The sequence below is a fragment of the Pundamilia nyererei genome, unplaced genomic scaffold (genome assembly GCF_000239375.1).
Source record: "Pundamilia nyererei isolate P.nyererei 1_Seehausen unplaced genomic scaffold, PunNye1.0 scaffold00017, whole genome shotgun sequence".
NCBI lineage: Eukaryota > Metazoa > Chordata > Actinopteri > Cichliformes > Cichlidae > Pundamilia > Pundamilia nyererei.
In genome coordinates this window covers 2,614,187-2,623,743 of record NW_005187418.1, presented here as the reverse complement: position 1 = coordinate 2,623,743, position 9,557 = coordinate 2,614,187, and positions in this window count along the sequence as shown.

The following is a 9,557-nucleotide window of genomic DNA, read 5'->3' as shown; positions in this document are numbered from 1 at the left end:
TTCTCAACATGTCTTGAAGTTCTCCAGAGGCCTGGTAATGAACTAATCATGTGATTCAGGTGTGTTGACCCAGGGTGAGATTTAAAACCTGCAGGACACCGGCCCTCGTGGACTGAGATTGGGTACCCCGCTTTAGCTTAACCTTTTTGCTAACAAAAAATGTTGGACCCACACTGTACCATAAAAGCAGATGGATCCAAAGTTAATGCCACTTCGACAGCCACGCTGTCAGTGGCTACCGAAGGGATTGCCACAAGAAATGTACCACTGATTAGTAGTCAGTGGATTTACCGCCATTTTCTTCCCACAGAAATTACTTCAACTTCTAATAATCAGTTTTGAAATCTGCTGACGTTTTGCAAAAGCAAATAACTATTCTCTCAATGAGTTGAGTTTATGAGTTGACAAAATAAGTGCCAAAAGTAAACGATGGTCTGATTATGTCAATATTGTGTTTAGAGCATGCCCCATTGCACCCAAGTTACAAAAAACCCCAAGGTTAAGCACATACTGCTGGTTTCACCAGAGGTTTTTATTTGGCTATAAAGTTTTTGGCCTGTAACTTCTTATTATAGCTCAACCTCTGCCTGTCACATATACTGTATGTCTAAGTAACTCTAAGATGATTAAAAATGAATCATTTCCAGCAGTATGAAGAGGTTAAACCTCAGTATGATCTCAGTAAAAAACTGTTGTAGAACATGCTGGCAAAGAAATGCAGCTTAATCGTAGCCAAATGAAAAATTAACATCTTTATTGAAATGCTGATGAATGTTGGGTCGTCTTATAATAAATGAATGAATATGGTTATTTGCATAATTGCATGTTTTTTTCTCTACTGTTTCTTCATGCGTTAATTATACAACATTTTACAACTTGTCCCTCTTTGACACATACACATGAAACTGTGTATGTGTGAAGCTCCATGCCAGGAGCTGGTGTGCCCGGTGATGAGTATACTGGATGTTTGCGCTCAAAGACAATTCAAAATGTGGACAAGAGGAGCCATAAAATGAAGTTTAAATCACCCACTCTCATTCTCTTATTCTCATTCCCCACGCTCAGAGTTAACTTTTTTCCTTTTGACATTTACATTTGACACGTCAGTAATAACATTATAAAATAAAACATTTACTTTCCAGAAGTATTCTATAATAATTCAAACCAGTTTACACTAATGAAGCTTTTGCATGTCAGTAACGGATCAGAAAACTGTGTGATTGCCTTTGAGGGTCTTTCATTGTAAGGAATTTTGTATATATAGGATGTTATTGTTCATAAATAGTCACACTGAAATGTTCCACACACCCAACTGTGTGGAGCATTGCAGTGTGACTATTTATGAATGCGCAAAAGAAGACACACAACGCGCTCTGTTTAGACCCAGAGCAAACTATATTGTTTGACTGTTTTGGACTTTATGTTTCCCAATTTTGCTTGAAGTTATAAAGTTATTTTGTTATTTACATATGGCCTAATAATGATCCTTATTGCTGTTTTAGAGAGGAGCGGTGCTTCAAAGGATAGTTGCAGATTTCTGTAAGAATCTGCAGATTATACAGTACAAATAAAATGTTCGCGTTTCTCCAACGTTGTCTTCCCAACAGTTTCACTAACATCTTCACTGGATGGCCAGGAAGATTTTACGATGTCTTCTAGGACGCTTCTCCTGCGCTGATAATTAGCGTCTGTTTTGTGTCAGTGACGTAAAAGACGGATTTAATGCGACGTGACCATTCAAACAGCAGTCGCTTTCTAAAACATCAGATATGTATCGGATTCAATACCACATTACCTGCAGTGTGAACCATCCAATAGCAATGAAATCCAAACAGGAGCCAAAAAACCCCAAACAAACGCAAAAATACAAGAAGAACTGAATTAAAACAAGAATTCAGATCTCACAAGAATAAACAAGAATGCAGGAATCAAAAGCAATACTGAACCCTGACAATGCCAGCAGTGGTCTTTTCAGCCAGAATGACTGCAAACACCTGTGCAGACATGCACAGCCTGCGATAACAAAATTACTGGCTGCGACCGAGTGGCCTGTACTGTTTTCAGCATTTGTCTGTACATGTGTTTGTGGATGTGAATGTGTAGAAACAATGCCAGAAGATCATGTCTGCCTAAACATCCGTGGACAGATTTTATCAACTTGATATTGCCACAAACAGACGCAGTAATGACAGGCTGAGTTTGAATGAGAGCATGATCTGCAGCCATGACTACTGAGGAGCAGTGGCGCCGTCACATCTTCTTTTTCATTTTTAATGCTTTTGTAACCCTCCATGTGATACATCTTTATCTAATATGTACTAGCTGCAATAGCGTGCACAACTCATCGGCTGAGTTGTGGTTTTTCCCAGAAAAAGAACGCCTCTTAAACACCTGCTGTTTCTGATTGCTCTGAAATGTCTCCAGTGTGCGATTTCTTGTGCTAAATGATTATAAAAGTTTAGTATTTTTTGCATTACGACCACTTGTGTTTACAAGAGGTGCTGCTGCTAGTGGGGTCGACTCATTCTAGCTGAATGAATGAGTGGTTAGAGCTCAGTATGTCATGGGTGACTGCACTCTGCACAAGACTTCTCAGTCTCCAGACAGCCACTATTAGTGCACTGCCTAAGCCCTTAAGGGATGTTCCAACCCTCATCAGGCAGTAATGAAAAGGAGTGGAATGGGAGGTATACAGGTCATGTCTTTGCTCCGGGTCTGTTCACTATTAATAAATATAGCCAGAGATCTGCATCAAATCACAGGTATGCAAAAGTATCTGATTACACAGGCAAGTGATGTGAAAAATATTTGCGCCCTTCCTGATTTCCTAGTGTTTTGCATATTTATCACACCTATATGTTTCAGATCATCAAACACATTTTAATATTAGATGAAGATAACATGAGTAAATACACAATGCAGTTTTTAAATTATGATTTCATTGATTAAGCGAGGGTTTAAGTCATAAATTAACTGAATAGCTGCATTTTTTTTTTTGGAAAGCTGAGTTCAGTTTCACTAAATACATTCAGGCCTGATTACTGGCAGACATGTTGAATTAAGAAATCACTTAAATGTAACCTGTCTGACAAAGTAAAGCAGGCTAAAAGATCTCTAAAAGCAGCACATCATGCCACGATCTGAAGAAACACCTGAAAACCAAAGTCACTCAACTCAATCAGCCTGGAAAGGGTTACAAAGCCATTTTTAAGGATTTGGGACTCCAGTGCACCACGGTGAGAGCCATTACACACAAACAGAGAAAACCTGGGACATTGGTGATGCTTCCCATGTCTCAATTAAGGTCAGAGTTCATGATTCAACAATAAGAAAGAAACTTGGCAAAAATGGCATCCATCTTTGTTCCAAGGAGAAAACCACTGCTGACCAAAAAGAACGAAGGTTTGTCTCACATTTGCCAAAAAACCTCTGTACTGACGAGACAAAAGCTGAACTTGTTGGAAGATTTGAATCCCGTTACATCTGGCATAAAACTAACACATTGATGTGGTAAATGAAACCATGAATTCTGCATTTAACAAAAACAATCATATGACCCCCTATGAGCAAGCACTTTGGCGACAGTGGGAAGGAAAAACTCCCTTTTAACAGGAAGAAACCTCCGGCAGAACCAGACTCAGGGAGGGGCGGGGCCATCTGCTGCGACCGGTTGGGGTGAGAGAAGGAAGACAGGATGAAAGACATGCTGTGGAAGAGAGACAGAGATTAATAACAAGTATGATTCAATGCAGAGAGGTCTATGAACACATGAGTTAGAAAGGTGACTGAAGAAGAAATACTCAGTGCATCATGGGAATCCCCCAGCAGCCTACACCTATTGCAGCATAACTAAGGGAGGATTCAGAGTCACCCGATCGATCCAGCCCTAACTATATGCTTTAGCAAAAAGAAAAGTTTTAAGCCTAAAAGTAGAGATAGTGTCTGTCTCCTGAATCCAAACTGGAAGCTGGTTCAACAGAAGAGGGGCCTGAAAACTGAAGGCAGGCAAGTCAGCCTGCAGTGTGAGAGCGAATTGCTCTAATTTGGTGATATGGTACTATAAGGTCATTAAGATAAGATGGGGCCGGATTATTTAAGACCTTGTATGCAGTGTTGGTCAAGTTACTTGAAAAAAGTAATCAGTAACTAATTACTGATTACTTTCCCCAAAAAGTAATCCTGTTACTTTACTGATTACTTGTTTTCAAAAGTAATTAATTACTTAGTTACTTTTTAAAAACACGATTTACAACCTGAATAGGTGATAAAGCGATAGATCTTTCAACCCAATTCTACTTTTTCTGCATAATCCATCATACAAAATGTAATCAAATGGAAAAGTCTCTTTTTAAAACTTGTTTTATTAGTTTTAATCTTTTAACTTTATGCATCAAGCAATAATTTAATTATATGCAACATTCACTGACTGGAAGAAATTTGTTTAACATTTGAACCTATTTTCTGCACATTCCAGCACATAATTATTTTATTTTTGTGTGTGTTTACACTCAGTCTTTCAAATAGATGCAAGTAAAACACAGCAGAAAATAAATAACATCAAAGACTAGCGGTCCTGTTGCTCTATTTTCACCTGTAAAGCAGGAGTGGGGTAGGCGGAGGTTTACCCTGGTGCAGGTGTGCCGCAGCGGTCAGTGGAAGAATCCGCGAGTTTCTCTGTGAGTTTCCCATTACGTCGTAGCTACTCGGTGCTTGCTTGGAAGTTTAGGGGTTTTTTTCGCTGTAAAAAGAAGTTTTCTTCCCACGCACAATGGTTGTGTCACTTTTTATGGAATCAAACTCAAAGTAAGGTCAGTACTTCCACGCTTTAAACGCTGCACGCTCATACTCTCTCCTGCACTCGATATATGATCCATTGTTGATCTGCACACAGCTGTTGTCACAAACGTCGCACTCGCTTACGTCATTGTCATGAGACACTCTCGCAAAAAATCACGGTTTTAGTAACGCAGTAACGCAGCGTGCTTACGGGAAAGTAAGAGTAATCTAATTACCTTTTTTGCAATAGTAATCCCTTACTTTACTCGTTACTTGAAAAAACTAATCGGATTACAGTAACGCGTCTGCCCATCTCTGATTGCTTGTGAGGAGCAGGATTTTGAATTCAATTCTATATTGGGAAGCCAATATAGTTGATTCTTGGATTCTGCAGCAGGACAATGATCCAAAACACTCCAAACACACCAACTCCACCTCTGCATGGCTTAAGAAAAACAATATGAAGACTTGAGTAGACTAGAGTGGCTTAGTAAGTCCTGAACGGATCCGATTGATTGCTGTGGCATGACCTTAAAAACATGGTTCATGCTTCAATGTGGCAGAATAAAAATAATTCTGCAAAGAGTGGATCAAAATTCCTCCACAATGCTGTAAAAGACTAATTGTCAGTTAACAAAGGCTTGATAGCAACTGTTACTGGTGACCTAACCAGTTATCAGAGTTAGAAAACTGAAAATAAACAAAATAAGATCCATATATATATAACAGATAAGTAAGGAATAAGTAAAAAGTCAACTGAGCCACTCTTTAAAACCCAAACAGGAGAGCTTCATCCTGCTTCTTTCTTGCAAAATCGATATGACTCCACATAAAAATTGCTCTGCGAGTATAATGTTGTTATCACCAGCTATCAAAAATTTATTCCACAATGTAATAAAGTGGAAACATAGTTTAATGTAACAGCAATAATGTACAAAAGCTGCTTCCTCACTAAAATCTGTGCTTTTTGCTTTATTTTAAACAAACTCTTAATTTAATCTAAAGTCTGGACCAGACTCTAAGCTTACATTTAAGCTTTGATAAGAAGCCAACTTCAGTGGCTCAGTGGAGGACGCTGCAACTGTGTGTTATTTGCTAATTAAAATCTGATGCTTGTTAATGAAAGGTATACACCGGGTAGGGGGTTGTTATTGATTATCTTTGAGTCACAGACTAATGAGCATCACACAGTATGCCTCTGTGTTTCAGGTCCCACACCTGATATATATAAAAATAAAAGAGTAAGCACGAAGAGGACAAGAAAGTAGATAACTGCTATTTTAGTTTTGTTTAATTTGCTTGTTCTATATCTAATTTTAATTCATTGTCACCTCTGCTTCATTCTCTGCAGCCCTGAGGGGGGAATATGTTGGGACAGATGCTAAGCAGTGGCCGGCTAATTGCTTCTTCCCACCTTTGTTTCCTTTGCTGTGAAGGATCTGCAGTGAAGGCTTTAACGACTTGGACAGAGAAATCTGTCTTCTGAGTATAACAACAAAATAACGGCAGTGAAGGGAATTTTGGTTCCCTATTACCTCAGGTTAATTAATATCATTATAATTTAATAATGTTAAGTGACGCTTATAGCTGAAGCTTTTATTTTGTCATGTGCTGCTTTGTTTTTAAATATACATGAGTCTTAATAAGATAAAAGATGTCATTTTATGCTAAAGCCTTTTTTATTAGATATACAGTCGAGCAAAAAAGAAAATTTTTCCTTCCTTTATGTAAAACTAAGTGCTCCTCCCATAGGAATTAAATATAATTAAAATATAATAATAAAAAGAAAAGAATTAAGGTGTTGCAAAAGTACAGACAAAGTTTAGACCTCTTGAAATGCTGTGGTAGGACATTACGAGAGCTCTGCAAAACAAAATCCTGCAAACCTCAATAAACTCAAGCAATGTTTTTAAGGAAGAGTTTGCTAAAATTCCTCCTCAATGATGTGTGAAACTGTTAAAGTCATACAGAAAACCGTTATTTCAAGTTATTGCTGATAAAGGTGGTTTTACAAGCTCCTGAAACATGTGGTATAGTTAGTTTTTTTACAGGACTGCAAAGAGTCTGTCATGGTACTGCGTTTGTGACCCAGTATTTGTGTTTCAGACCCTGGAATTATATCTTTTAATTATTGTTGTTCATGGTTTTGTTTTTCTTTAGTTCTCAGTGATCTTCGTTCTCTCTTCGTGTTTATTTCAGCCTGTTTCAATCTCTGTCTCCGTGTGTTCTCTGGGTCATCCTGTGCTCGTCCTTTCTTGTCGAGTCAGCCTTGTCTCTGTGTTCGTTCATCTCCTGTCTCCCCCCAGTCTGTCGTGTGTCCTTGTCAAGTCCACGTCTCCATACCTGTCTCCTGTTTCCCGTTTTATTTTGATAGTTCCTTGTCCTGTGTTCAGTGGATTCAGTTTTGCTTCCTCCCAGTCTTGTTATGTCAGATTAGTTCCAGCTGTGTTTCCCATTCCCTCGTTACTCCTTGTGTATTTAAGCCCTGTGTTTTCCTCTGTCAATTGTCTCGTCGTACACCCTCTTTGCTATGTGTTTCTTCCGAACTCTTAGTAGTATCCTAGTCCTCCATTTCCCAGCTTAGTTCCTTAGTTGCTTACTTTTTATTTCTAGTTCTTTGTTTTCTGTATAAATGCAGAATTATGTCCAGTAATAAAGCTTCCGTTTTCAGTTAACTTCCCATGTTTGAGTCCTGCGTTTGTATCCTACAGCCATGACAGAGTCTGGTAGAAACCCTCTTTCACAGCTGTACTTATATAAACTAGGTTTTAAAATTTACCAGACAATTGTATTATCGTGCCACTCGTATTCCGTCTTCTTTAAAAATTTGCTGTAATTTATACATGTTCTTCATTCTGTGTCCTTCAGTGTAGTGGGAACCTTGGACATGTAGGAGAGCTTGGCGTCACATCACAGTGCAGCATATGGCAGCAGGAAAAGGTCAACTCTGCTTCAGTATCAGGTGCCAGATAATACAGAGCACACGAGGACACATTTCAGGCAGTGTTTGATATGTTTTAATGAGACAGGTGGGTGCATGATCAGGTGTCAGCCAAGAGCTAGAGAGCATCAAAAGTAAAAGGTGTATCTACTCCTAATTAACACATGAATAATCGATTACGTCTTTTATCTTAGTAACTGACGAGTTGCTACAGAGGGTTAAGTCCTGAGTAATTGACACTAGCTGCATCTGAATGGTAAATCAGCTAATTATAAGTATTTTGCTGAGATATAGGTGTAAATGAGCTTTTCATTAGATTGCTAGCATAAAAAGCAACATACAGAACTGTAGTGCTGCATCAGACAGTGCAAGAGCAAAAAAAAATAAAAATGAGCCACATTTTTTTTTAAAATTCACATCCCAACATACTGTATACCAAATCCCCATTAAATGGTATCTATCAAGTTTTATTTCTCAGAGTTTATCCAACCAGAATGAAGATTTCTAGAAACAACTTCAGTGCTGCTGTTGATGATGACGACACAGGGCTCGCTGAACATTTATGTAAAGCGTTGTGTCAGCAAAAATAGTGCCATACATCCACCTGACTAATACACAATCTCTAGAGGCGTCCAAAGACAGTTGTAGACTCTGGGCCTGAAAGGAGAAGCCAGTATGGTAGTGCCTTAAACCTGGATTGTTTCAAAAACCCAGCAGGGCATCAATCTTTTAGCTGCAAAGGAAATGTTTAAAAAAAAAACAACAACATACAAACAAACAAAAAAAACCAACAACAACTTTGGGGTCTTTATTTAGGATCTCAGTGAGCAGATTCCTAATTAGTTTACTGTGGAAATTAAATGGCAAATGGACTGGTGGATATATAGTGCTTTTATACTCTATTTGAGCACTTAAAACACTTTATATTTGCCTTATCTACACTGATTTCTCCCATTTTTTGTAGAGTGCTTTCTTCACACAAATTCATGCTCCAGTGAATGCCTTGCCCATTCTTGCCCAAGGATACTTAGGTATGCAGACTGGAAACTGGAGCAGCCAAATATCAAACCAACAACCTCACCCATCAATTGAAAAGCCAGACGCATCATGTATCAGGTCTTAATAGAGAAAACAGTGGTTGGAGACCGCTCTGCAACCAAATCTGAGGCTTATTGAAAACGTTCAAAAGGTCTGGAGAAATATCGCTCATTTTCAGACTTTAGCAAAGTACTGTACAGTCTATAAACACAACTGTTTTTATAATTCAGATAAATGAAACATGCTGTGTGAAGGAAAACGTGGCAGGTGACACTAATCGTGTCGCACTATTTCACTGATGAGCAAATGGTGGTGGTGAGACAATCACATAAACACAATTCCAAGAGTAAATTATTTACACTTTAAAGCCTTTCATATTCTATTTCACTTATATTATACACACTGTCCATTTGTGGCCATCAGTAAGTCTAAACAGACAGTAACACTACAGTCAAAATGAGCACATAAAAAGTAACATCTTATTTATAAGAGTTTATACTACAGTTTGACCTGTTAATACCTCGAGGAATGTCTCGTCCTGCTCTGACCTACCTGTAAACCTCTTTGTTTGTATTGCTTTATACTTTGTTTACTGAATTACTAAATACATGTTAAAAACTGCCCATGTTTCTAACACCTACTTTAGCAGAAAGTAAATCTAATCTTAAAAGTTGAGGTGTTTGTTTCCCCGAATCCAAACTGCGAGAGTGGCCTGATGGCTGAAGGCGCTGCCTCTCATTCTACTTTTAGAAACTCCACGAGTACGCCTGAAGTCTGAGAGAAAAGTGATCTTCAGCCATTG